Here is a 25,124-nt window from a genome sequence, read left to right as displayed (position 1 = left end):
GCTTCCCAAAGTGCTGGGATCACAGGCGTGAGCCACCGTGCCTTGCCCCACATCCACTTCTAATTTCCAGCATGTTATTTCTTATTAATAGAACCCTGGAACAAACATCCTGAATTCAAGTGGCCTCCAGATCAAAAACAAGAGGTCCTAGACACACACTTAGGAAAATGGTGCCTACACACTGGTGTGTACCGTACACATGTACTACATATTCTGAACTGCTCAGAGGGCTTCCCTGCTTAACTCCCAAGTCGCAACTGTGAATGGGATAACAAGAGTGCCAGTTGAGAAAGGGTGGCATTCTGGCCACTCCTCTGGTAAGTAGTGTCACCTCCAGAGTGACATTACTCCATCAGCCTTCAACAGTGTTCAATGATAAAAACACAAATACCACCAAAGGTTGTTGGGAACAAGTAAAATTATGTATACCAGGATTTCAAAGCAACTTTTAAGTAGCAGAGCTCTTTTTTTCCACTGTTCTGAAATACTGAAAAAGACATTAATCTCTCCATTAATTTATCTTGAAAAATTTTTAGCTGTCTTAATTTAAGACAGGTTTTAAGGTTTTTAATTTTTTAAACAGGACTTTACATGTCCTTGAGATTTCTCCATTCTTCCTCAAACTTGGACTTACGACCTGTATAGGCGACTCTAGCCTTTAATTATATGCCAATCTATACTGTTTATACTTCTCTTGCATGTGGACAATATAGTAAAGCAGAAAAGACTGAAAGTTTGAGAAAACAAATGTAACCAAAGTTCAGCAATTCCTTTAATTTTACTTTCAGTTGCATTCCGTTAAATTTAAATTAAGGTACTATTTTATTTTAAAATGTCTGCAGCAAATTTCTGAATGCGAAATTACTTTTTCTTTTTTTTTTTTTTTAAAGAGATAGGGTCTTGTTACATTGCCCAGACTGGAGTGCAGTGGCTATTCACAGACATGATCCCAACGCACTACCACCTGCTCTACTGATCCTCCTGCCTCAGCCTCCTGAGTAGCTAGGACTACAGACGCGTGCCACCTTGCCCAGCTACTTCCCTATTTTTAGGAAGTTCTACCAGAAGCATAGATTACTTTGGTTATCTTTTAAAAAGAAAAGCCTAAATGATTTTCAGTTGAATGAGAGAATGGTACAAACCCTGCCCTCCCCACTAGAAACTGATCTTAAAAACCACTGATGTCTACCTACCAAATTAAGAGGATGAAAGTCAAGGAGATGAATGTGATGATTACTGTATCATTATGTGTAAACTACCCCTTAAAAAAAAAGTTTAAAATTCTCCTACATTCTCATTTACAGCATTATCTATAAGATGATCAGATCATTTGGTTTAGGGTTCTGTTCCAATGAAGTAAGGTCTTTTCTTGGCCACAGGTAACTGCTAACTCCAGGCATCTCACAAAGGCAAAAAGACAATCCAAATCCACACCAGTACTAGCAAACCACTTCGAATACCCTGGTAATTACGGGTAACTCAGAAGATTTATATGAGTGACACATTATATTACACTTTAACTAACCCTACCTTTCCACAGATGATGGAAAGATAAAAGTAGAAGCACTACGGTATCTAAAAAGACACGATTGGACCAGAGGCCAGGAAAAAAAAAAAAGAGAGACTGACGGCACCATACCACAGGTGTGTCCAAGAAGGTTGTCTATATCACTCAACAGATGCGTGTGTCCAAATGGTTCTGGCTGTACCATACAATGGATGTACGACCTTGGACTAGTCTGTTAAATTCATTGCCCCTGAGCAACTTCATAGGCAAAGCCAATAATACATTGTATTAGATATGTTCAAGCCTTTCTGAATCTAAATTCAGTCCAAATCCACAAATTCTTAGGTGACTTCACACACAAAAAAATAAGGCATGTAAAACCCTTAACACAGTGGCTACCATGCAGTAAGTATGTCATAAATACTGTGGCTGTTATTGAAAAAAAGGAAGTTTAGGTTTGTATGTTACATACAGCATATATTTAAATTTCTTTGGTGGGACTTTTTCTGAAGGAAAAAAAATCACTTTAAAGTCCTATTCTAAGGCCAGGTGCGGTGGCTCACACCTATAATCGGACCTGTAATCCCAGCACTTTGGGAGGCCAAGGCAGGCGGATTACTTGAGGCCAGGAGTTCAAGACCAGCCAGGCCAACACAGCGAAACGCCGTCTCTACGAAAAATACAAAAATTGGTGGCATGTGCCTGTAATCCCAGCTACTCAGGAAGCTGAGACTAGAGACGTGAACCCGGGAGGCAGAAGTTGCAATGAGCTGAGATTGCACCACCACGCTCCAGCCTAGGCGACAGAACAAGACTCCATCTCAGAAGTAAAAATAAAAAATAAAGTCCTATTCTAGTCAGAATTGTTAATTCAAAGAAGCCCCTAATGAAACAATAAATTATGAGGTTCTACATGAAAAGACAGGATCCTCTCAAAATCGACTAGTTTTATTTTGTTTTAAATTAGATTTTCTGTGAACTCTTGGCAGCACTCAGGAAGAAGTCATGAGTGCTTTCAAGACTCTTTTGCTCAGCACACATTTACTGACCATTGCTATATAAAGCTGCAGCTGCACCCCTGCAATCCCAACACTTCGGGAGCCTGAGGCGGGTGAACTGCTTGAGGCCAGGAGTTTGGGACCAGCCTGGCCAACATGTCGAAACCCCGTCTCTATCAAAAAAAATACAAAAATCAGCCAGGCACGGCGGCACACACCTGTAGTCCCAGCTACTTTGTGAGCAGAGATCATGCCACTGTACTCCAGCCTTGGTGACAGAGCGAGACTCTGTCTCAAAAAAACAAAACAAAACAAAACCAAAAAAAACCAAAGAGAAAGAAAGAAAGCTGCAGCTAGGGAAGCAAAGATCATCAAGATACTGCCTCCACGTCCAGACAAGTGGACGACTGTCCCAGAAGTACCAACTGCTGAGGGGTCTGGATAAGAAAAAGATTGTCCTGAAACCTCCAGAGCAAAAGTCTGAAGGTAGTGGGCCACAGATATTGTGTGGCCCACTACCAACACACAGAAAGGAGGTTACACATAAATAAGGATTTCTAGTTTCTCTTGAAAATTTGCAAATGCCAGCAGTATCATGCCTGCATTCCCACTCAGCAACCACCTGTGCAGAATCTCTATTCCCATCACTCCCAACTTGGGCTGAAGATTGCTGGCTGTTTCCTTCAGCTCACTGCCTGGCTGCTGGGCTGCAGTTTCCCTCCCCCCGCCCACTGCACCTGTGCACCTAAGGAGCTTGTAGGAGCTTGGGCTCTGGAGCAGACTGCTGAGCTGCAATCCCAGCTCTGCTGCACATCAGCCCTGTCAGTATCTTAGGCAAGGAATTCATCTCTCTGGGCCTCAGTTTCCCATCCGCAAAATTAGGGTGTTATTCATAGTATCTTCCTTACAGAGCTGGCATGAGTGTCAATGTGTTATTATCTGCAAAGTGCCTGATACAGGAACTGCTCTACAAATATTAGATGTTACTACCTTCAGGACCCAGAAGGCATAATAAGAGTTTCAAATTTCTGTCCTTGAGTTTTATTCTTTCTTTTTTGTCCTCAAGTTTTAATATTCTGAAGTCATCTACTAAATCACTTTATGATCAAAAAGAAAATGGCACATAGTAGAAGCTATATAGATACAATTAAGAATTACTAGAGCCATCAGACAAAGGGACAAACAGGCAATTTTACTGTATGCGATACCTAGGATACGCAAATTCATAAAGACAAAGTCAAATAGAGGTTAGAGGGGCTGAGCGAAGGAGAAATGGAAAGTTATTGTTTAATGGGTACAGAATTTCTCTTTGGGACGACAAAAAAGTTCTGGAGATGGCTGGTGGTAATGGCTGCACAACAATGTGAATGTACTTAATGCCACTGAACCGTACACTTACATTTTGTATTAAAATGTAAATTCTATGTTACATATATTTTACCACAGTCTTTTAAAAGAAAGAATTACTGTAGCCTACATAATTTTGTCTGCTGTTTGCTAGAATTATACTGTTAATAATCCCAAAGACCCCCAATGCACTATCAGTTTATGTTCTCAAAGGCCACATATGGCACATCCCATAATAGTTGGGAAGCGCAGTATTAACTATTTTAACAGCTGTGCAGCAGAACAGTGAGCTTCCTTTTCTATCTGGAGGTCTTGTGGGAATGCATCTGTAGCAAATATAGGATGAAGCCAGTGGGATAGGCTTTTAATACCTGTCTACAGCAGTTGGGCTGTGCTTCCTTCATAATAAAATGCTCCACACAGACTCCTCATTCTCTCTTATCTCTCAACCAATATTCAAAATGGAAGGCTTCCTGCCAAGCGCTATGTAACTGGCTGCCTTTGAACTGTGGGATGCTACACAACACGGACAAGAGGTTTGATTCACACCTGTTCTATAACAGTATTCAAAACGCACACATACACTAAGAGACCCACTGGGCTATAAATCAACACACACAGGAGAACATCCCAATCAGGGTACTATTTTTACATTTCTACATGCTGCCACTTTCTAAGGCATCTTTCTTTCTTTTTTATTTATTTTACTTTAAGTTCTGGGATACATGTGCAGAACATGCAGGTTTGTTACATAGGTATATATGTGCCATGGTGGTTTGCTGCACCTATTAACCCGTCATCTAGGTTTAAAGTCCTGCATGCATTAGGTATTTGTCCTAATGCTCTCCCTCCCCTTTCTTTCATATATACATATATATATGTGTGTGTATATACATATACACATATATACGTAGATACGTGTACATATATATGTACATATATACATATATGTACATATACATATGTATACATATATGTATACACATATGTATATATGTATATATATACGTATATATGTATATACGTATATAACTATATATGTATATAACTATATATACATATATGTATATATGTGTATATAACTATAACTATATATGTATATATATGTATATAACTGGGTAACAAATATACATATATACACACACACACACACACACATATATGTATATTTGTTACCCAGACTGCTCATCTGCAAGGTATCTCTCTTTCATTAAAAAAAAAAAAGTGAAATATAAGCAAATTTAACGTTACTTTGAAAACTGTAATTAACCTGAGACACACACACAGAACAGGTATATCCAGTCTACATTCACAGTCTTCTAAACTCAGAACCACTGCAAATACTTACTTCCTAACATTTACAGGGCCATCCCCTGTGAGTTTACAATCTTGAGTCAGGCAGAAGACACCCAGCTCTAAGGAGAAACTCCGCTGCACTTGTGAATTTCTTAAATAAACGATGCCTTTTTGGCACAAATGTTGTTTGGCATAAAAGGTTCCTTAAAATACTATTGGTAATTCACGGTGAGAGAATATAATACCTTCCATCTTATAAATATTACATTCTGAGTACCAACCCAAACTCAAGAACCACCTGGCCGCTTGATTTCCACTGTTTCCTAACAGTTAAGGTCCTAACTCCCCAGGGGGCTCTATGTCCCGTATAATAAACCCTCAAACACTGATCATTTTCCCCTGTTAGGGCGCCAAACAAGTGTTCCAAAAAGACTAAAAGGGAAAAGATCATAGGGAAGGTACGTAGTTTATGCCTCTTTAAAACCAATGTGTACATCAAATAGCAATTACTTTTATACTCCTAGGATCAAACAGGGTGGAAATAAATGTTTTTAAAATTCACTGAAAAACAGCCTCAAGCAAAACTGTCACCATCTAAGAAAAGGATTCCAATCCATAAACCAGAAATGGAAGGAAATATAAGAAGTGGAGTAAATATTTCTTTGAGTAGAAAATTTGGCCAAGCTGGGTTGGGTGCGGTGGCTCACACCTGTAATCCCAGCACTTTGGGAGGCCAAGGTGGGTGGATCATGAGGTCATGAGATCAAGACCATCCTGGCTAACACGCTGAAACGCTGTCTCTACTAAAAATACAAAAAATTAGCCAGGCCTGGTGGCGGACACCTGTAGTCCCAGCTACTCAGGAGGCTGAGGTAGGAGAATGGCGTGAACCCGGGAGGCAGAGCTTGCAGTGAGCCGAGATCGCACCACTACACTCCACCCTGGGCAACAGTAGGCGACAGAGAGAGACTCCATTTCAAAAAAACAAAAAAACAGAAAAACAAAAAAACAAATTTGACCAAGCTGCATATAAACTAAAAAACAAATATTTATTAAACAGGGCAGAGGAAGTTACTGTATTAGGAGACAGAAAGAGACTGTGACCCCACATCTTTGCTGTTAGGGTTGAACTATGTGTCCCCAAAATTCATGTCACAGTCTAATATGGTTTGGCTCTGTGTGCCCACCCAAATCTCACCTTGAATTGTACCCCCATAATTCCCATGTGTTGTGGGAGAGACTCAGTGGGAGATAATTGAATCATGGGAGTGGTTCCCCCATACTGTTCTTGTGATAGTGAATAAGTCTCATGAGATCTGATGGTTTTATTAGGGGTTTCTGCTTTTGCATCTTCCTCATTCTCTCTTTGCCTGCTGCAATCCACGTAAGATGGGACTTGTTCCTCCTTGCCTTCCACCATGATTATGAAGGTTCCTCAGTCACGTAGAAAAGTCCAATTAAACCTCTTTCCTTCATAAATTTCTCAGTCTCAGGTATGTCTTTATCAGCAGTGTGAAAATGGACTAATACAGTAAATTGGTACCAGGAGTGGGGTGCTACTGAAAAGGTACCCGAAAATGTCAAAGCGGCTTTGGAACTGGGTAACAGGCAGAGGTTGGAACAGTCTGGAGGGCTCAGAAGAAGACAGAAAAATGTGGGATAGTTTGGAACTCCCTAGAGATTTGTTGAATGGCTTTGACCAAAATATGCTGATAATGCTATGGACAATGAAATCCAGGCTGATGTGGACTCAGATGGAGATGAGGAACTCATCAGGAACTGGAGCAAAGGTTATGTTTGCTCCAGTTATGTTTTAGCAAAGAGACTGGTGGCATTTTGCCCCTGCCATACAGATTTGTGGAACTCTGAACTTGAGAGAGATGTTCTAGGGTCTCTGGCAGAAGCAACTTCTAAGCAGCAAAGCATTCAAAAGGTTACCTGTGTGCTATTAAAGGCATTCAGTTTTAAATGGGAAGCAGAGCATGTCAGTTCAGAAAATTTGCAGCCTGACAATGCAATAGAAAAGAAAATTCTGTTTTCTGAGGAGAAATCCAAGCCAGCTGTAGAAATTTGCATAAGTAATGAAGAGCCAATGTCAATCCCCAAGAAAATGGGGAAAATGTCTCCAGTGCATATCAGAGGTCTTCACGGCAGCCCCTCGCATCACAGGCCCAGAGGTTTAGGAGGAAAAAGTGGTTTTGTAGGCTGGGCCGAGGGTTTTCGTGCTGTGTGCAGCCTAGGGACTTGTTGCCCTGTGTCCATGCCACTCCAGCCATGGATGAAAGGGGCCAACGTAGAGCTTGGGCTGTGGCTTCAGAGGGTATAACCCCCAGGCCTTGGCAGCTTCCATATAGTGTTAAGCCTGCCAGTGCACAGAAGTCAAGAATTGAGGTTTGAGAATCTCTGCCTAGATTTCAGAAGATGCATGGGAATGCCTGGGTGCCCAGGCAGAAGTTTGCTGTAGGGGTGGGGCCATCATGGAGAACCTCTGCTACGGCAGTGCAGAATGGAAATGTGGGGTCGGAGCCCCCACACAGAGTCCCTACTGGGGCACCACCTAATAGAGCTGTGAGAAGAGGGCCATCATCCTCCAGACCCCAGAATTGTAGATCCACTAACAGCTTGCACCATGCACATGGAAAAGCTGCAGACACTCATGCAGCTGGGAAGCAGGCTGTAGCCTGCAAAGCCATAGGGGTGGAGCTGCCCAAGACCATGGAAACCCAACTCTTGCATCAGTGTGACCTGGATGTGAGACATGGAGACAAAAGAGATCATTTTGGAACTTTTAAGATTTGGAGTTCAGTCTTGCATGGGCCCTGTAGCTCCTTTGTTTTGGCCAATTTCTCCCATTTGGAATGGTTGTAGTTACCCAATGTCAGTACCCCCGTTGTATCTAGGAAATAACTAGTTTGCTTTCGATTTTATAGGCTCATAGGCGGAAGGGACTTGTCTCAGATAAGACTTTGGACTGTGAACTTTTGAGTTAATGCTGAAATAAGTTAAGACTGTGGGGGACTATTGGGAAGGCAATGATTGGTTTTGAAATGTGAGGGCATGAGCTTTGGAGGGGCCAGTGGTGGAACAATAGGATTTGGCTCTGTGTCCCCACCCAAATCTCATCTTGAATTGTACTCCCATAATTCCCACGTGTTATGGGAGGGATCCAGTGGGAGATAATTGAATCATGGCGGCAATTTCCCCCATACTGTTCTCACAGTACTGAATAAGTCTCACAAAATCTGATCGTTTTATTAGGTATTTCCACTTTTGTGTCCTCCTCATTCTCTGCCATTCATATAAGATGTGGCTTGCTTCTCCTTGCCTTCTGCCATGATTGTGAGGCTTTCCCAGCCATGTGGAACTGTAAGCCCAATTAAACCTCTTTGTTTTGTAAATTGCCCAGTCTCAGGTATGTCTTTATCAGCAGTATGAAAATGGACTAATACAAAGTTTTAACACCCAATACCTCAGAATGTGACCTTATTTAGAGATAGATTCTTTATACAGAGTTAATCAAGTTAAAATGAAGTCATTAGGGTGGGCCCTAATTCAATTTAACTGGTGTCTTTTTAAAAAGGAGAAATTTGGACATATGCATAGATGGAAGATGGCATGAAGAGACACAGGGAGAAGATGGCCCTCTACAAGTCAAGGAGTGAGGCCCAGGACAGATCCCTCTCAGAGCCTAGGAAAGAACCAGCTTGGCCAACAGCTTGATCTGGGACGTCCAGTCTCTGTATATCTCTGAGACAATACATTTCTGTTATTTAAGCCATCTACTTTGTGGTACTTAGTTATAGCCACCCTAGCAACTAATACAGCTGCTTACCAATTATGTGACCTCAGACAACACAACGCAGTCCTCGGGTGCCTCTCCTATCCGGAGGACACATGACAATATTCTGCAAATCTCCTGCAAATCTACAATTGGGGATACAGACCGTCAGTACTGTGTCAGGCACGTTGGGGTTACGGGAGAAATCTAAAACTCTCTCTACCCTCTCCTGCAAAGATTTTACCCCCTTAACCAGCATAGGGAACACATAATACATTGTGAAATTATCACACTGCTATAAATCAAGTATAAGCAGGTATAAAACAAAAATATCAAACTCTTTGCTTATCAGTCAACAACAACAAAAGTATAGCCAATTTTTAAGATAGGACTCTTTCCCAGGACAGATGGCAGGCCTATTATAAACACTCTTATGTTCTGTGAAGTTTGAGTACATCAGGATGTGTGATCCTCTGTGTCTCACCCTCTCGAGACACAATTTTACTGCAGGAATATGACGTAACTGTCCTGGTTAGTGCTCCAAACATAATACAATATGCCTTCAATATGTCAGCCTGTTTCATCCTCCCTAAATACATAATTGATTTTCAACATTTTATGCTCCAATTATTGCCCAAAAGCAGATTGGGACAAGTTCATATTTCAAATGCTCCTTGCTTAAAAGTACAAAAAGAATGACTAGAACAATTAATGAATTGTCTTCAATTTTTCTTGGAAGAGAGTCATTTGCTTATGACCTTCTCCAATTTCTCCATCACACACATACATCCCCCTAATATATCAAAAAGGATACAGAATTTATATATCCTGGCTAAAAAACAGAGCTACATAAATACCATGCAAAACTACCAATAAGAAAAGAAGAATTTTTCTTTATTTGGAACACCAGAAGAGTAGCCTCCTACATCCCCCCAACAGAAACAGAATTAGGACCAATGTCAAACAAAAATTAAAAGCTTAAACTTCCCTTTTTTAAAAAAGTAGAGCTTTATATTTAGGTCATTTTATTTTTAACCACAGCCTCCTAAATGACCTGAATATCCCAACATCCACTCTAAGTGACAAGTTTTGTAATTCCTCTGAATAATTTAGCTGGGCAAATTTGTTTTACTCATTGTTAAATAAAAACGTTACTTCAGAAATTGACAAGTCAGTTGCCCACAAAAATTTTCGGTCTCAATATCTTCCACTCCTATCAGGAAAAAACTGTGTGAGGGAAAGCACGACTTTAAAACTGGGTCTCTTGTGTGGCAGAGACTTCAACCACCACAACAGAGAGGGGCAGTTTCTGCTAACATGAAGTCTTCCATCTACCCACCATCTCAAAAAAAAAAAAATAGAAGTACCAAGGTATTTTAAGGTTCCAGAGGCACGTGTTTGAATTCGGGTTCTGAAAGACATTGCCATCGGCACAATCATGTACAGTGACTTTCTTAGAGCACGGAGTGAATCGTACATGCCAGAATATTCTATTTTGACTTCTACTAAAATAGAAACAGCAGCAGCATTGGCCTCAGCAACAACAAGGTTAGGTTTTTTGTTGTTGTTGTTTGTTTTTAATCCAATTTCACTTTTACAAAAGCTGGTATCTCAAGTAAAAGAAAATAATTTATTCTGAATGATGCTGGCTTTAGGAAACACAAGAGCATTTATGATTGAGGCCCAGGGGTGGGATGGGTCTGCCTGGTTCCTGTTTCCTTCTATGAGGACAGCACCCCTCTAGCTTACCATCTGGGCTCCTCTTCTGGCCTGTCACTAGCACCCTTCCTAGAAGGTCTAGTGAATTTCCTAACCCAGGAAGTTTAGGAACAGAGACTGGGGATGGGTCCCAGCCCTTCCCTCCTCCTTCTTGGGGACCGAGCTACTCTCTGGAAGCATAGATTTAAGTCTGGTCAGCCTTCTGGCCCCATGTGGGAAGCCTTGATGGCCCAACACTGCCAGAAGCAGGAGGGCAGGCTGTCTCTACTGTGGAATTCAGGAGTGGGATGTGCACTGTTGGCACATATAAAAATCATTTTTAAAAAATTTAAGTCAAAGTCTCTGATACTAGTTTTATCATCTTAAAAATGTGCAATTTGACCAGGCATGGCGGTGTGTACCTGTGGTCCCAGTTACTCAGGAGGCTAAGAAGGGAAGATGGCTTGAGGCCAGGACCTTGAGGCTACAGTGAGCTATGATCCTGCTACCATACTCTAGCTTGGGCAACAGAGTGAGACCTTGTCTTGTGGGAAAAAAAAAAAAAATTAAGGTGTAATTTGAATTCCATACGTTTTCTTTCTCCTTGTCTCTCAGAACTGGTTCAGAATTCAGACAGGGAAAACTGATGTACCATTTATTGCCTGCCCCCATCAGATCCCAAGAATCCAAACACTGTTTCCTCTTTGAGGAGTAGAATTTGAGATCTTACTATCTTCAAAAAAGGTTTTTGTTTTTTTTGTTTTTTTTTTTAACTTCCAAGTAATCTGTGAGAACACAGGAAGAAAAACCAGAACAATTCTAATACCCAAAACAATGACTTTTTCCATTTCATTTAAACCTTACAATGACTCACTGATATCATTATTACAGCCATTTCTCAATGTAGTCCACCTCAAGTCCACTTAACTAACCAGTAGTAGTTAAGTGAACTTGTCCATGTTACTCACTCTCATCTGTAAAATGGGGACAGTGATATCCTAAACTCATGGGTGCGATTTATAGAGTGAATGAATAATGCAGGATTAAAGCAACTATTGTATGTAAAGCCCCGGAAGACTCATGGGGGTAATATTAAATAACACCACCTTCTATCCTCAGCTCTTCACAACAGACTCACTAGACTCCAGCCTGGGCGACAAAGCAAGACCCTCTCTCAAAACAAAAACCAAAACAAAGAAAAAAAAAACCAAAATGGATAGATTTAGAAGTAGAACAGTCTTTAGGAGACTATTCCAATAAACCGTTCCTTCATTTTTAGATAAGAAATTAAGATCCAGTGTGAATGAGTGATCGGCCTAAGGTCATTCAGAGAAAAAATGTTAAAGCCTTTCATTTAAACAACAACAACAAAAAAGCCTTTCATTCATTTCTATAAGCACATAGTTCTCAATGTAATCTCCCGTCCACATCCTTGAAATAGGATTTGGCAGATTAGAATCTGTAAACTAGAGCCACGTGCCAGTATTAAATCTTTCTTTACTGTACAAACAATGTGAGGCAGACCCCCAGGGTTTGCAGGCATGCCTGCCACAGCCAGGCCCTCCCTCGATGCGCCCACGGCCTCCACTTCAAGAGTGAAGAGGGCATGCTTGCATTCTCCTAATGAGTAATGCATCTAGAATCAGCATAACTTTTCCCTGATTCACTCTTTTAGTGAGGCTACTTTTCTCAAGGACTCCTAGCAACCCCAAATTCTTATTTTATCAGTTTCTAATTTTACTCCTGTCAGTTCTAAGTATTTGCCAACTATCATAGTTTCTCAATTTTTCCCCATCTAAGCCACAAATGCATCAACTAATTAGTTATGAAAATGACTAGTCTTTTTTACGTAAAATTAAGGATAAGAATCTTACTACTAATGTTCTCTGAATGATAGCATAACTATCATTTAAGAAAACTCCAGGGCTGAATACTGCCAGACTAGCTCCCTACATAGCTCATCTTTCGAGGAAGTTACTGAGGAATGAAAGGCATGCACCAGTGGTCCATATTTGCTATTTCCTCTGGTTCTTTAACATCTGCCCACCTATTTCCAGATCTTTTCTCTCTTGTTGTGAAATCTTTCTGCTGGAAATACTCCAGTAACACTTAAATATTTTACTTGTGGTTAAATAGAATGCCATCATTGTTGAAATGTTGTCAATTTCTACCTTCTTTCCAGTACTAGGTACACAGATTTTTTTAAATTTGTAAATTATTGCTAACTTTTTGAGAGGGTAGTGGGATATGTTGATACACGTATACAATGTATAGTGATCAAATCAGGATAATTAACATATGTATCACCTCAAACTTTCATCGTTTCTTTGTGCTGGGGACATTCAAAATCCACTCTTCCAGCTATCTGAAAATATACAATGAATTACTGTTAGTTATCGTCACCCTAGATTGCTATAGGACACTAGGATTTATTGCCCCATCTAGCTGTGATTTTATATCTGTTAACCAACCTCCAGCTCCTCCAACCCTCCTCCAACACTTCCCAGCCTCTAGTAACCACTATTCTACTCTCTATTTCCATGAGATCAACGTTTTTAGTTTTCACGCATGAGTGAGAACATGCGGTATTTACCTTTCTGTGCCTGGCTTATTTCATTTGACATAGTGTCCTCCAACCTCATCCATGTTACCTCGAATGATACAATGTCTTTTTTATGGCTAAATAGTATTCCATTTTATATTCCATTCTATTCATCTGCTGATGGACACTTAAGTTGATTCCATATCTTGACACTGTGAACAGGGCTACAATAAACATGGGAATGCAGATATGTCTTCAACATACTGATTTCCTCTCCTTTGGATATATACTCAATAGTGGGGTTGGTAGACCATATGGTAGCTGTGTTTTTAGCTTTTTTGAGGCACCTTCATACTGTGTTTGATAATGGTTGTTAAGTACATAGTTTTTTTTCTTAGCTTAGTTTTATTTTTTTATGAGCTCACATCTAATCAAAGTAGGTAGTTTTAAACACTCTCAAGTGAAAATGAAGCTTTGGGCAATCTATCATTTATTTTCCAACCTGCTCTTAGTTATTCAAGGATAGTTTTAATTCTAAATGCCTGAAATTGCTGCCTTTTTTCAGTGGTTAAGTCGAGTCCCCAACGTCACTAGAAAACTATGAATGATCAGCTTGCCCCAACCATCATCCCATATGAATTTAAATTCATATTCATTACCATTTGTTGGTCTAGGTGGTTACTGATGTTGCAAGGCCAATGAATTCTGCCCTGGGAGTCCTGCTACAGGACTCTCCCCAGCTGAGCAGAGGATAATTTTTTTTTTTTTTTTTTTTTTGAGACGGAGTCTCGCTGTGTCGCCCAGGCTGGAGTGCAGTGGCACGATCTCAGCTCACTGCAAGCTCCGCCTACCGGGTTCAAGCCATTCTCCTGCCTCAGCCTCCAGAGTAGCTAGGACTACAGGCGCCCACCACCACGTCCAGCTAATTTTTTGAATTTTTTTTTTTAGTAGAGACGGGGGTTTCATCATGTTAGCCAGGATGGTTTCGATCTCCTGACCTCGTGATCCACCCACTTCAGCCTCCCAAGTGCTGGGATTACAGGCGTGAGCCACCTCGCCCGGCTGAGCAGAGGATAGTTTAATAGATCAACCGAATACTTTGTCTCTAAGACATATTCAATTAAAGAATTTGTCCTTGAATATTTGTACTAAGACATACTAAAACCAAAAACCAAAACATCATATTAGTTAACAGGAAATTATTTGATATATGCAGTAAAAGAGAATTGAAAGCATTATTTCCAAATCAATCACACCGCATACATTCAGACAACTATGAGTCTAGTATACCAAGACAAACTCCTCTCAAGGTCTCACACTTTGCTTTACATTTGTTTTTCCAATAAGATACGACATTTTGGGTATGCACACCAAAAGGCAACAGGAAATGAACGTTGAATCGTTATGGTTAACCTGAGCATGCTGGAAACCAAGGAAAGGCTGAATGTTATTTTATGCAGCCCATGAACAGCAGCAAACCTGCACCTGCAAAATAGGCAGCAAAGTTTGGGCAGAACTGTCACCAACAATTTCCAAATAATCAACAGCTCGTTGATGGGTTACACCAAAAGCCCATATTTCCCTCAATGGGGCACAGCTGTGATACTTGATTTTATTGCTACAGGACTCATCAATTTGCAAGTAATGACCTGGACTACCAACCTGTATCAGATGCAGTTCAAAGTAATGCTTGCATAGTTTGCAACAGCAATTGTATAACAGATATTGATCACAGCATAAGCTGAAATTCCAGTAACAATAGCTGTTACTTTCTCTTGAAATAAAAATTTTCTCAAAAATAAAACCACTCAAAAAATCTGAATTTGATCCATAGGGGCAATTTTTTCAATTGATCCAGCTGAACTTGATAATCTCTCTTCATGTGATATTTTACACATGAAGGATTGACAATCTTTGAAAATGTTAATTTGTGAATAAAGTAAGATTAATTTACCAGCAAATATTCCACAATAATGAAGGCGAGCACCCCACTTTAGGCTCTGCGCCTGCCCTGTCACAGTTTTCGGCCACCTTTACCCTGGTCTGTTTGGGGGTCCTGAGCCAAGTCACCTCCTCACTACTCATCTATCCACCCACAGCTCTTGTCCACATTACATCCAGGGATTTCATCTCATCTCCACTTCTTCACTTCTGAAAGATTAACTTGGCCTCCTTACCATTCCATTCAGGAATACAGTTATGCATCACTTATCAACGAGGATACGTTCTGAGAAATGTGTCAGGAGATTTTGCCATGTCAACATCAGAGTGTACGTACACAAACCTAGATGGGACAGCCTACTATACACCTAGGCTCTGTGGTAGAGACTATTGCTCCTAGGATACAAACCCATACAGCATGCTACTATAGCGAATACTATAGACAACTGTAAAACAATAGTAAGTACTTATACATCTAAACATAGAAAGGGCACAGTAAAAACACAGTATATGGTCAGGGGCAGTGCCTCACGCCTATAATCCCAGCACTTTGGGAGGCCAAGGCAGGCAGATCACCTGAGGTCGGGAGTTCAAGACCAGCCTGACCAACATGGAGAAACTCCGTCTGTATTAAAAATACAAAGTCAGCTGGGTGTGGTGGCGCAAGCCTGTAATCCCAGCTACTAGGGAGGCTGAGATTCAAGAAGAATCGCTTGAAACTGGGAGGTGGAGGTTGTGGTGAGCCGAGATTGCGCCATTGCACTCTAGCCTGGAAAACAAGAGCGAAACTCTGTCTCAAAACAAAACAAAACAAAAAAACCCACAGTATTAAAGATAAAAAACAGCACACCTATATAAGGCAGCTCCAATATAAACGTATGGGACCACCATTGTATATGTGCTCTGTCGTTGACCTAACGTTAGATGGTGCCTGACTGTCGTTTAAATACCTTTCAAATTTAAAAGCATTTTTGCATACCTGTGTATGAACTACATTTTTCCCCTATTCCAGAGTGCACAGCATTAGCAGTTATGAGGAAGTGATTTGAAAATTCTAATGGGGACACTTTAATCCTTAGAAGTTTGATTTGTGATACTTCACCAGTATTTTTAGACAGATGGCCAGGGATAGCTTTCTGGTTTACTCCCCAAACATCCTACATTCAGTCTGTCTAACAATTTACCTTTCGGTCAATATCTCATCCACATATCACTCCAAAGAAATAATAAACTCTCCTTCAAAAAATGCTGTGCATCTCCTCTTCTAGATTACTCTTTCTAAACCAGATGTCTTAAAAGAGAGTAAAAGAATATCTTTAGGGGTATAGAAAGAAAATATTGAAATTTTTAGTCACATTTACTTGTCTCATTATTTCTGTTTTTGTATATTTTATAATGGAAATAGCTTTAGTAAACTGTGTGTAATTATAAATTTACAAATGTTGCAGGTATGAGCAAAAAGTATTTTACTTAAGGATTGTAAGTGAAAAATGTTTAAAGACTACTATACCAAACAATAACACTTTATCCTAATATACTTTTCTTGGTCCTGTGTGAACAATTCCTACTAAAACTGTGCATTCTAGTTGTTTGGCTTATAAAATATTTTGTATTAATGTAGTGTTCAGATTGTAACGTGACATTCTTTTTTTTTTTTTTTTTTTTTTTTTTTTTTTTTGAGACTAAGTCTCACTCTCTTGCCCAGGCTGGAGTGCAGCAGCACCATCTCGGCTCACTGCACCCTCCACCTCCCTGTTTCAAGCAATGCTCCTGCCTCAGCCTCCAGAGTAGCTGGGACTACAGGCGTGAACCACCACTCCTGGCTAATTTTCATGTTTTTAGTAGTGATGGGGGTTTCACCATGTTAGCCAGGGCTGATCTCGAATTCCTGGACTCAAGCAATCCATGGGCCTCGGCTTCCCAAAGTGTTGGGATTACAAGCGTAAGCCACTGCGCCCAGCCATAATATTCTAATTACTAAAAATCAGACCTCATTTGGCCTTCCTGTTGTATCTTGAATTACCTTTTCTTATTCAGGTCTAGTCTTAAAGACATCTCCATAGTTAAAAAAAATTTTTTTTGGCCTTTACTTCAAAATTAAAACCAAGTAAGACATCAAATATCCTAAAAAAAAAAAAAATGACATTCAAGGCAAATTTTTGTTTTTCATTTTTGTTTTTGTAGTGTCTCAGAATAGACAAGACAAATTTTCAAACACATATAGCACTTACATGGTACAGACTGTTGTAAGTTCTTTCTCATTTAATCCTCATAACAAAATTATAAAATTATATCATAAAATTATATTTAATAAAATGAATTCTAAAAACTAGCATTAATAGATACAGAAATTTTACTTTTTTTTTGAGACAAGGTCTTACTCTGTCACCCAGGTTGGAATGCAGTACTGTGATCTCAGCTCACAGAAATCTCTGCCTCCTGGGCTCCAGTGATCCTCCCACCTCAGCCTCAGTAGCTTGGACTATAGGAGCAAGTCACTATGTCCAGCTAATTTTTGTATTTTTTGTAGACATGGGGTTTCACCATGTTGCCCAGGCTGGTCTCAAACTCCAGAGGTCAAGCGATAACACCCGCCTCAGCCTCCCGAAGTGCGGAGATTGTAGGCGTAAGCCACCGCACCTGGCCTTTAGTTTTAGTCAAGCCTCCTCTAAAACCATGGTCAATATTGTTGGGAACAGGCTCCCAAATCTGGCCATAAACTGGCCCCAAAACTGGCCATAAACAAAATCTCTGCAGCATTGTAACATGTTCATGATGGCCATGACACCCATGCTGAAGGTTGTGGGTTTACCGGAATCAGGGCAAGAACACCTGGCCCACCCAGGGTAGAAAACCGCTTAAAGGCATTCCTGAACCACAAACAATAGCATGAGCGATCTGCGCCTTAAGGACATGCTCCTGCTACAGATAATTAGCCAGACCCATCCCTTTGTTTCGGCCCATCCCTTTATTACTTGTAAGAAATGCTTTTAATCTATAATCTATAGAAAAAATGCTTATCACTGGCTTGCTGTCAATAAATATGTGGGTAAATACTGTTCCAGGGTTCTCAGCTCTGAAGGCTCTTGAGACCCCTGATTTCCCACTCCACATCCTGTATTTCTCTGTGTGTGTGTGTGTGTGTGTGTGTGTGTGTGTGTGTGTGTGTATGTCTTTAATTCCTCTAGTGCTGCTGGGTTAGGGTCTCCATGACCAAGCTGGTCTCCTCAGCAAGTATTGTCAGTGAAGAGCTTCTGAAGGGAAACTATTTCTGTGACTTCCACTTTATTGCTCTACCTGTTGTTAAGGAATCCAATCCATTAACTGTGTAGCCTTGGGCAGGCAACATAACCTCTCTGTGCTTTAGAATCCTTATCTGCATGAAGTTCATTTATTAAGAGTGCCTACTAAAAGTCAGGCACTGTTTTTGGCTGAGGAATATGGCAGTGAATAAGACACAATCCTATTCCCAAGCAGCCTGTTAGGTAATTCCAAAAAGGCACAGAAGGTAACTAGTCATTATAAGGTTAGCCATTACTATTTCCCAAAACAAAGGGCTATTTCTGTTATCATTACCTTAGTCCTATTTTCATTTTAAGGCAAATTCCACCTAGCTCCTGTTTCTTAGCTGGGGAAAAGGGGCAGAAATGGAAACAGTAAAACGATCAATCTGAATTTGGCACCAGTGAGCACATACACCCTCTACCTTTCCTTGAAATACACTATGTAAAGCTCCATAGATCCAGCCAGCTACAGGGGTTAAAAACCTACCACAGCCAGGAACAAAGTTCTGCAGCATCCCGCAGTACTCTGGATCCTCCCAGCACTTTCCAGCGATGCTGATGAAGTCTATTTACACCTGGAGGTTACAGCTGACATACTGCTGCATGTCTGATAGCTGCAAGATTCAGCTGCAGTGCAACTTAATCCCTCATGATGTCGCTTCCAGGCTGCCCTTATAGGACCTGCCATGAGACATCTTTTTATTTATTCAAAATTATTATATAATCACAGAACCACACTCTCTACGGTCACCTCTATTACACAGAAAGCACTGCTCAGGCAGCCTGCTTTTAGCACAGATTTTAGAACCACCAGCAAGACAGTGAAAGAATCCTGCTGAACCCAAAGTAAACACATAAAAGTAACAGAAACTCTCAAGAGCGCATTTCCCTCCTTAGCAGCTCACAAACACCTCACTAAACCCAAGTATCTGAGACAAACCCACATTTGCACCCAGAGGATCACAAATACCATTGGCCACGCCTTAGGAGTTATAGGTTACGACCTCAAAATCTTTGTGAAGGAGTCGGATAAAATCTGTTTCCTTGTGTATGTATTTCACACCATTCTGCTAAAAAACAAAATCTGTGGCAAGATATTTGCAGTTTGCTGATCATCTACAAAGCCAGGTAGTTGGCCATGATTTACCCTCACCCTTGGCATTTGGTCTGTCAGCATCAGAAAAATACTCAGTCCTCCTCACTGCCTCCTCCTCCCTGTGTTCATGCACCTAAATTCACGATCAGCTTTCTGAGAACAAGTCTGTGTTACTCGAACTTTTTGCCAGTTCCATGACAGCGCATGCCCAGTCTGGACACTGGAGGATGGTCCTGTCCATCTGACTTCTCATTCCTTTGGTCTAGCTGCTCCTCCATCCCCACCCCTTCTCTTTTCACCCAGCATTTCCCTATCCCAGATCCTCCCTCCATCAACAACCCCCTCTCCCTTCCCCCACAGACTCTGGAATCTTCTGTCCACTGTTCAATTCCCTAACAATTAGGAGCAAGGGCTTTGGAGTATGAGGATCTGGTTGAGCCCAGCCTCTACCATTTCTGGATGTACATGACCTTGGGCAAGTTGCCTAATCCCTTTAAACCTGAGATTCCTCATCTGCAGAGCAGAGCTTACCTCATCTCTGAAAGTGAGGATTAAATGAAAATACACGTAAAGCACTTAGCAAAATCCCCAGCACACATTCAAATATTTAATAAGTGCCCATTTTGTACCAGGAAAGGGTTTCATAAATGGTAGTGATTATTACTCCCTCCCTCCACCACCTTTTTTTCATTGTGATAAAATAGACATAAAATTTACCATTTTAACCATTTTTAAGTATATAGTCCAGCAGCACTAAGCACATCCTTCTGCAATCATCAGCACTATCCACCTATAAAAAGTTTTTCGTCTTCCCCAACTGAAACTCTGTACCTATTAAACACTAACTCCCCCATCTCTGCTTTTGACAGGGTTTCTCTCCCCTGGAGGTGCTGGTTCACCAGTGGCTCTGGGCAGGTGGAAAGACTGGACGTTCTACAGCCCATCTCTCTTCCAACCTCATGTAAAGATTCATCCCTCTGAGTCACTACTCACAGCCATACCACACTCTACCCCAATCCTCAGCCATCACCTACCTATTTTTGACAACTTCACATGCAACAGGAAAAGGGGGCAGGGGGCCTTAGTTCACAATTTTCTCTTCCACTCTTTCTCCTGAGAGACGTTCCTGCCCAGTAGTCAGCTCCTGAAGGAACAAGAGCAGAGGAGGCAACCTGGGTTAGAAGCTGCACTCCATCATTTATTAACTCCATGACCCTGAGCAATTACTTCACCTCTCTGGGCCTCAGCTGCCTCACCTGTAAACGGCAATAAATAATAGTACCTATTAGTGGGGCTGATTGAATAAATAGTCCAAAGCACTTAGGGCAGTGCCCAGCGCAGGGTCACTGACAGCAGATGTTCTCATTACGCCTGCACTTGAGCTCTGATCCCTGGCTCTTGACTCTGGCCAGCCATTCCCAGGGTCACACCTCAGTCAGAAGCCATATTTCCATACTCTTGCTTCGTGACCACAGCCTCCTTCTGGCACATCCTTCTGGCTCGCACACCCCCTCCCTCCCTCCTGAGGTCCTTGCTCTCAGATGTCCCTTGAGTATATCCCCTTCTTCATTCCCACAGTGTGGACCCCGCCACCAATCACCCCCTTACCAGCACTCTCAATTGTCTGCAACCCTCTTCTTTAGCCAAATCCAAGGGAACTAATAACACAACTCAGCTTGTCCTTACCTACACCCTGGGCCCAAAAGACCACAGAAATTGCATCACCGTGCAGAAAGATGCCACTGCACTTGAATCCTCTTAATTCAAAAGACCTTAATATTTTAAAAGGCCCTCCTCCCACTCCCTGCAACCACTGTTTCAAACTTTTATCATTCTCCTCCTCCCTACTCTAGCAAATGCCCTTTCTTCCCATTTTACTCAGATAACAGAAGCCAGCAGGCTTGATGTGCTAACAGCCCAGCTTCCCGCCTGGGTGCCTAGCCTACCCACTTACCCACAAGTACCTCCCCCGGCTTTTGGTCTTCACTCCTGTTCCAAGCCAACCTTCTTCACAGCTCCCTGCCACATCCCACACTGCATCCACTTACCCACACACACCACCCAGTTCACCTTCCATGCCTTGGCTAGGGTGGTCCCCCCTACCCCAACCCAACTCCCACCTCACCTGGCTACTCCCTTGAGACAGAATCACCTCCTGCTGGGCATGGAGGCCCACGCCTGTAATCCCAGCTATTTGGGAGGCTGAGGTGGGAGGATCGTTTGAGCCCAGGAGTTAGAGACCAGCCTGGGCAACATAGTAAGATTCCATCTCAAAAAAGAAAAATTACCCCCTCCTTGAACCCCCTGCCCCAGCTTCTCTAATATTCCACTCACACCTATGTAAACTTTACTTTGCTATTTTTTGATTGTCTCCCTGAGAACAGAGGCTATATCGTCCATTGCAAATCGAAGTGCCAGTAAGTGTTGAATAAATAAAAGGATGAGTACAGTGGACCCACTTTCTGTTCTGAAATGTTTCACCAATTAAGACTCATCATCAGTCACTTACATAGGATGTCGAACATTTTCTCCCTCTGATCTAGACTGAGAAGAATCCCCTCCCCTTGCCCTTCCAGAACAAACATCCCTTTGATGAAAGAAAAAACCAGAAACAAAACCACTACTTCCTCCTCAACAAAAACAGAAGGCCCAAAATAGCAAGACAGTTTATGAAAAATATCCAGCTGACGCTGGCTTAGGTAGGGATAAATGCAGTTGTCCCAGCTTAAGAGGAGAAAGGGAAGTTTACCTTGGATGGCTATTTGGGGGAGGCAATAATATTCACGTGCTAACCAAGAAAGTTGACCAAAATAATAAACCTCCCTTGCTATTTATAAAGCAAGGGAGGAAAAGGAAACGGGTAACTCCATGGAAATTTCCTTCCTTTGTCTAGTTTTGCTTCTGGTATATGGCTACCACACTAATTTCTCGATACCAATTTAGGACAATTTAATTTATAGGAAGTCATTTTGAAGGGCCCCAGGGAGCTGCAGATGGTACCTCAGGGGCCCATCTGTTTAAGGATGAAAGCTTAGTGCACACCATGACATCACTCTGACCTCCTCGGAAACTTCCTATCTGACAAAATCTAGATGTTTGCTCTGTCAACAAGATATTTGTGCTTGTCCCCAGCCTCAGGCTTTGGTTCCTGATTAGTTTTAAAATCATTATGCACCCCAACTGAATAGGGCTACTGTTAGCAGCTGTAAGGTCTTCTTCTGGGCAAATCCCCAAGTCTGTGGCCTTCAGGGAGTGATTTCTGTCCTTTCTGCATAATTGCACTCTCCTGATTGATGAGCTGATCAGTGTTCCTGCCCCTTCCTGAGCTAAACCCTCTCTCCTCCCGCTCTATTTATTTTCCCAAGGGATCAGAGGGGAGGGGAGAATGGCATGGTGAGGCAGGCCTTTGGCTCTCCCCAAATAAATGCTCGGGCACTCTACATTATTACAACTTTAGTAGCTCAGTTCTGTCCCAGAGCAGACTCACCATCCCTTCTCATCATCCTTAAAGCTGCCTTCGTGTCAGAAAACAGCTGCTATTTTCTGGATCTTCACTGATCCCATGATGCCCCCAGCGCCCACAAGTATAGATCCATGTCAGTCAAGTGGGTCACCCGATCACACACATCTGTGCTCACCTCGGAACGTGCCTATATCACCTACATCCTCTCCAATTTCCCATCCTCCTCGAGGCTCAACAGGACACAATCACATAGCGTCAACTGTGCTGTGGCTGGTAGGTGCTGCACAACAACCTTGGCAGAGAAGGTAGAAACTACATTTTAAACAAATTTTTGTTGGGGGGTGGGGGCTGGGGGGTTGCATGTACTGATGTTTGCAATTTACTTTGAAATACTTTTTGAAATAAGATGGTGTGATGGGTAGATATGTAATAAAGCCCAGATTGCATGATCTTAATTATAGAATCTAGATGGGGGTATGTCAGTATTCCCTGTATATTTCTTTTAACTTTTTTCTTTTTTCTTTTTTCTTTTTTTGAGACAGGTTCTCACTCTGTCCCCCAGGCTAGAGTGCAGTGGCACAATCACGACTCACTGGAACCTCAATGTGCCCACCTCAGCCTCCCAAGTAGCTAGAATTACAGGTGCACACCACCACACCCAGCTAAGTTTTAAATTTTAATTTTTGTAGAGATGGGGCCTCACTATGTTGCCCAGGTTGGTCTCAAACTCCTGGCCTCAAGCAATTCTCCCAAAGTGAAACTTTTCTTCATGTCTGAACATGGTTTACTGCTGGTTGTGTTAAACTTTGATTACTTGACCAAGGTAGTGTCTGTCAGGTGTCTCCACTGTAAATTTACTTTTTCGCCACCTCTCCACACTCTGTTTCTTAGAAGTGAGTCACTAAATTCAGTCCACACTCAAGGAGTACGGAGGATTAAGGCCTAGCTAGTGAAGGGGGAGGTATCTGCAAACATTACTTGAAATTTCTTCTATAAGGAAGTCTCTTCTCCCAGGATAGAGTTATGTGCAGGTATATTTGTTTTATACATTGGACTATAATGCAGTACATCCTAGTATTTATTTTGTTGCTCAAATTATTCCAGCTTTGGCTATTAGGAGCTCTTTGAGGTTGGCTGGTATGGCCTTCAGACACGCCCACATCCTTTGTTTCATGAGCACTTCCTTATTTTTGGACAATGCAAGATGCCCCAGACCTATAATTATCCATTTCTTCGTGGAGTCCTGCTTACTGTGGTTAGATAATGGAATTTAGGAACCAAGATCTGGGTATACTTTTTGCTACCGGGGTGTTATTGCTTCTAAGTTCTTTCAGTGAACAGATCCAGGAAATACATGTGTGTCCTAATCCATGAATACACACGAAAATATAATTACTTCTGTATCTATGTGAAGCTAAACCTAAGTTCACATTGAGGTTTCTGACTTTAACACAGTCCCACAGGTTCGTTCTAGCCTTCCTTCCTTGCATACCTTTGACTTTCCTCTCCAGCTGTGGGAAACTTGGCTCTCTCCATCTACCACCCCTTCAGTATTTGTTTTACCCTTGTACATATGTAAAGCAGTGTTGCAACTGTCAACCTGTGTCCCATGAGAAACTTTACCCACTAGAGTACAGCGTTTATACGCAGTTTTTTCTTTTTTTGGTAGTTTTAATAGTTTATAGTCAAAACATCATTTTCCAAAGCTACCCAGGTCTACATCTTTCTGTCCCCACTCTCTTCAGAGACCATGTCAGGTAACCATAAATCAGGTAGATTGTTTTGCTACAGTCCATAAAGAAGGTAGATTTTTTTTTGCCACAGTCTGCATCTCAGTGCCCTACTCCCACCACCCCACACATGGAGAGGTATAAATAGCTGCTGGTTGATGTTTTATAAATTTGCATACATTAAAGTTCTTTCATGCCTATTTTATCTAAATAATTAAAGTCTATTTACTTAAGTAGCTGACATCCCTTCCTATTGGTATACACATTGTTTTATCCTTAGTACTATAATACTTATGTCTACGTGTACCCCTGACACCTAGCTCGGTTCTGGACCATGGTATAAATTACTCAGATACTAATAAGATGAACATATTCCACAAATGTATTGAAATAAACTACTATATATAGTTAATTTCACACAGTTAATTGCTGTAAGTCATTCAA

At 41.4% G+C, this 25,124-nt stretch overlaps 1 protein-coding gene across 10 annotated transcripts in view; it reads right to left on the bottom strand.

Moving 5' to 3' along the window:
* Positions 1-25,124, bottom strand: part of LOC105493193 (tetratricopeptide repeat, ankyrin repeat and coiled-coil containing 1) — a 263,922-nt gene that overhangs the window by 210,070 nt on the left and 28,728 nt on the right. For 2 of the 10 annotated variants that reach the window (XM_071072815.1, XM_071072818.1), the window contains exon 2: positions 20,522-20,631. The exons of 7 other annotated variants lie outside the window; for them this stretch is intronic. The gene's annotated coding sequence lies outside the window, so the exon portion shown is untranslated. Of the gene's footprint in view, positions 1-20,521; positions 20,632-23,125; positions 24,197-25,124 lie in introns of those variants that run through there. One more of the 10 variants, XM_071072816.1, reaches the window with a different exon arrangement.

This window comes from Macaca nemestrina, chromosome 11 (genome assembly GCF_043159975.1).
Source record: "Macaca nemestrina isolate mMacNem1 chromosome 11, mMacNem.hap1, whole genome shotgun sequence".
Taxonomy (NCBI): domain Eukaryota; kingdom Metazoa; phylum Chordata; class Mammalia; order Primates; family Cercopithecidae; genus Macaca; species Macaca nemestrina.
This window is presented reverse-complemented; position numbering and strand designations above follow the sequence as displayed.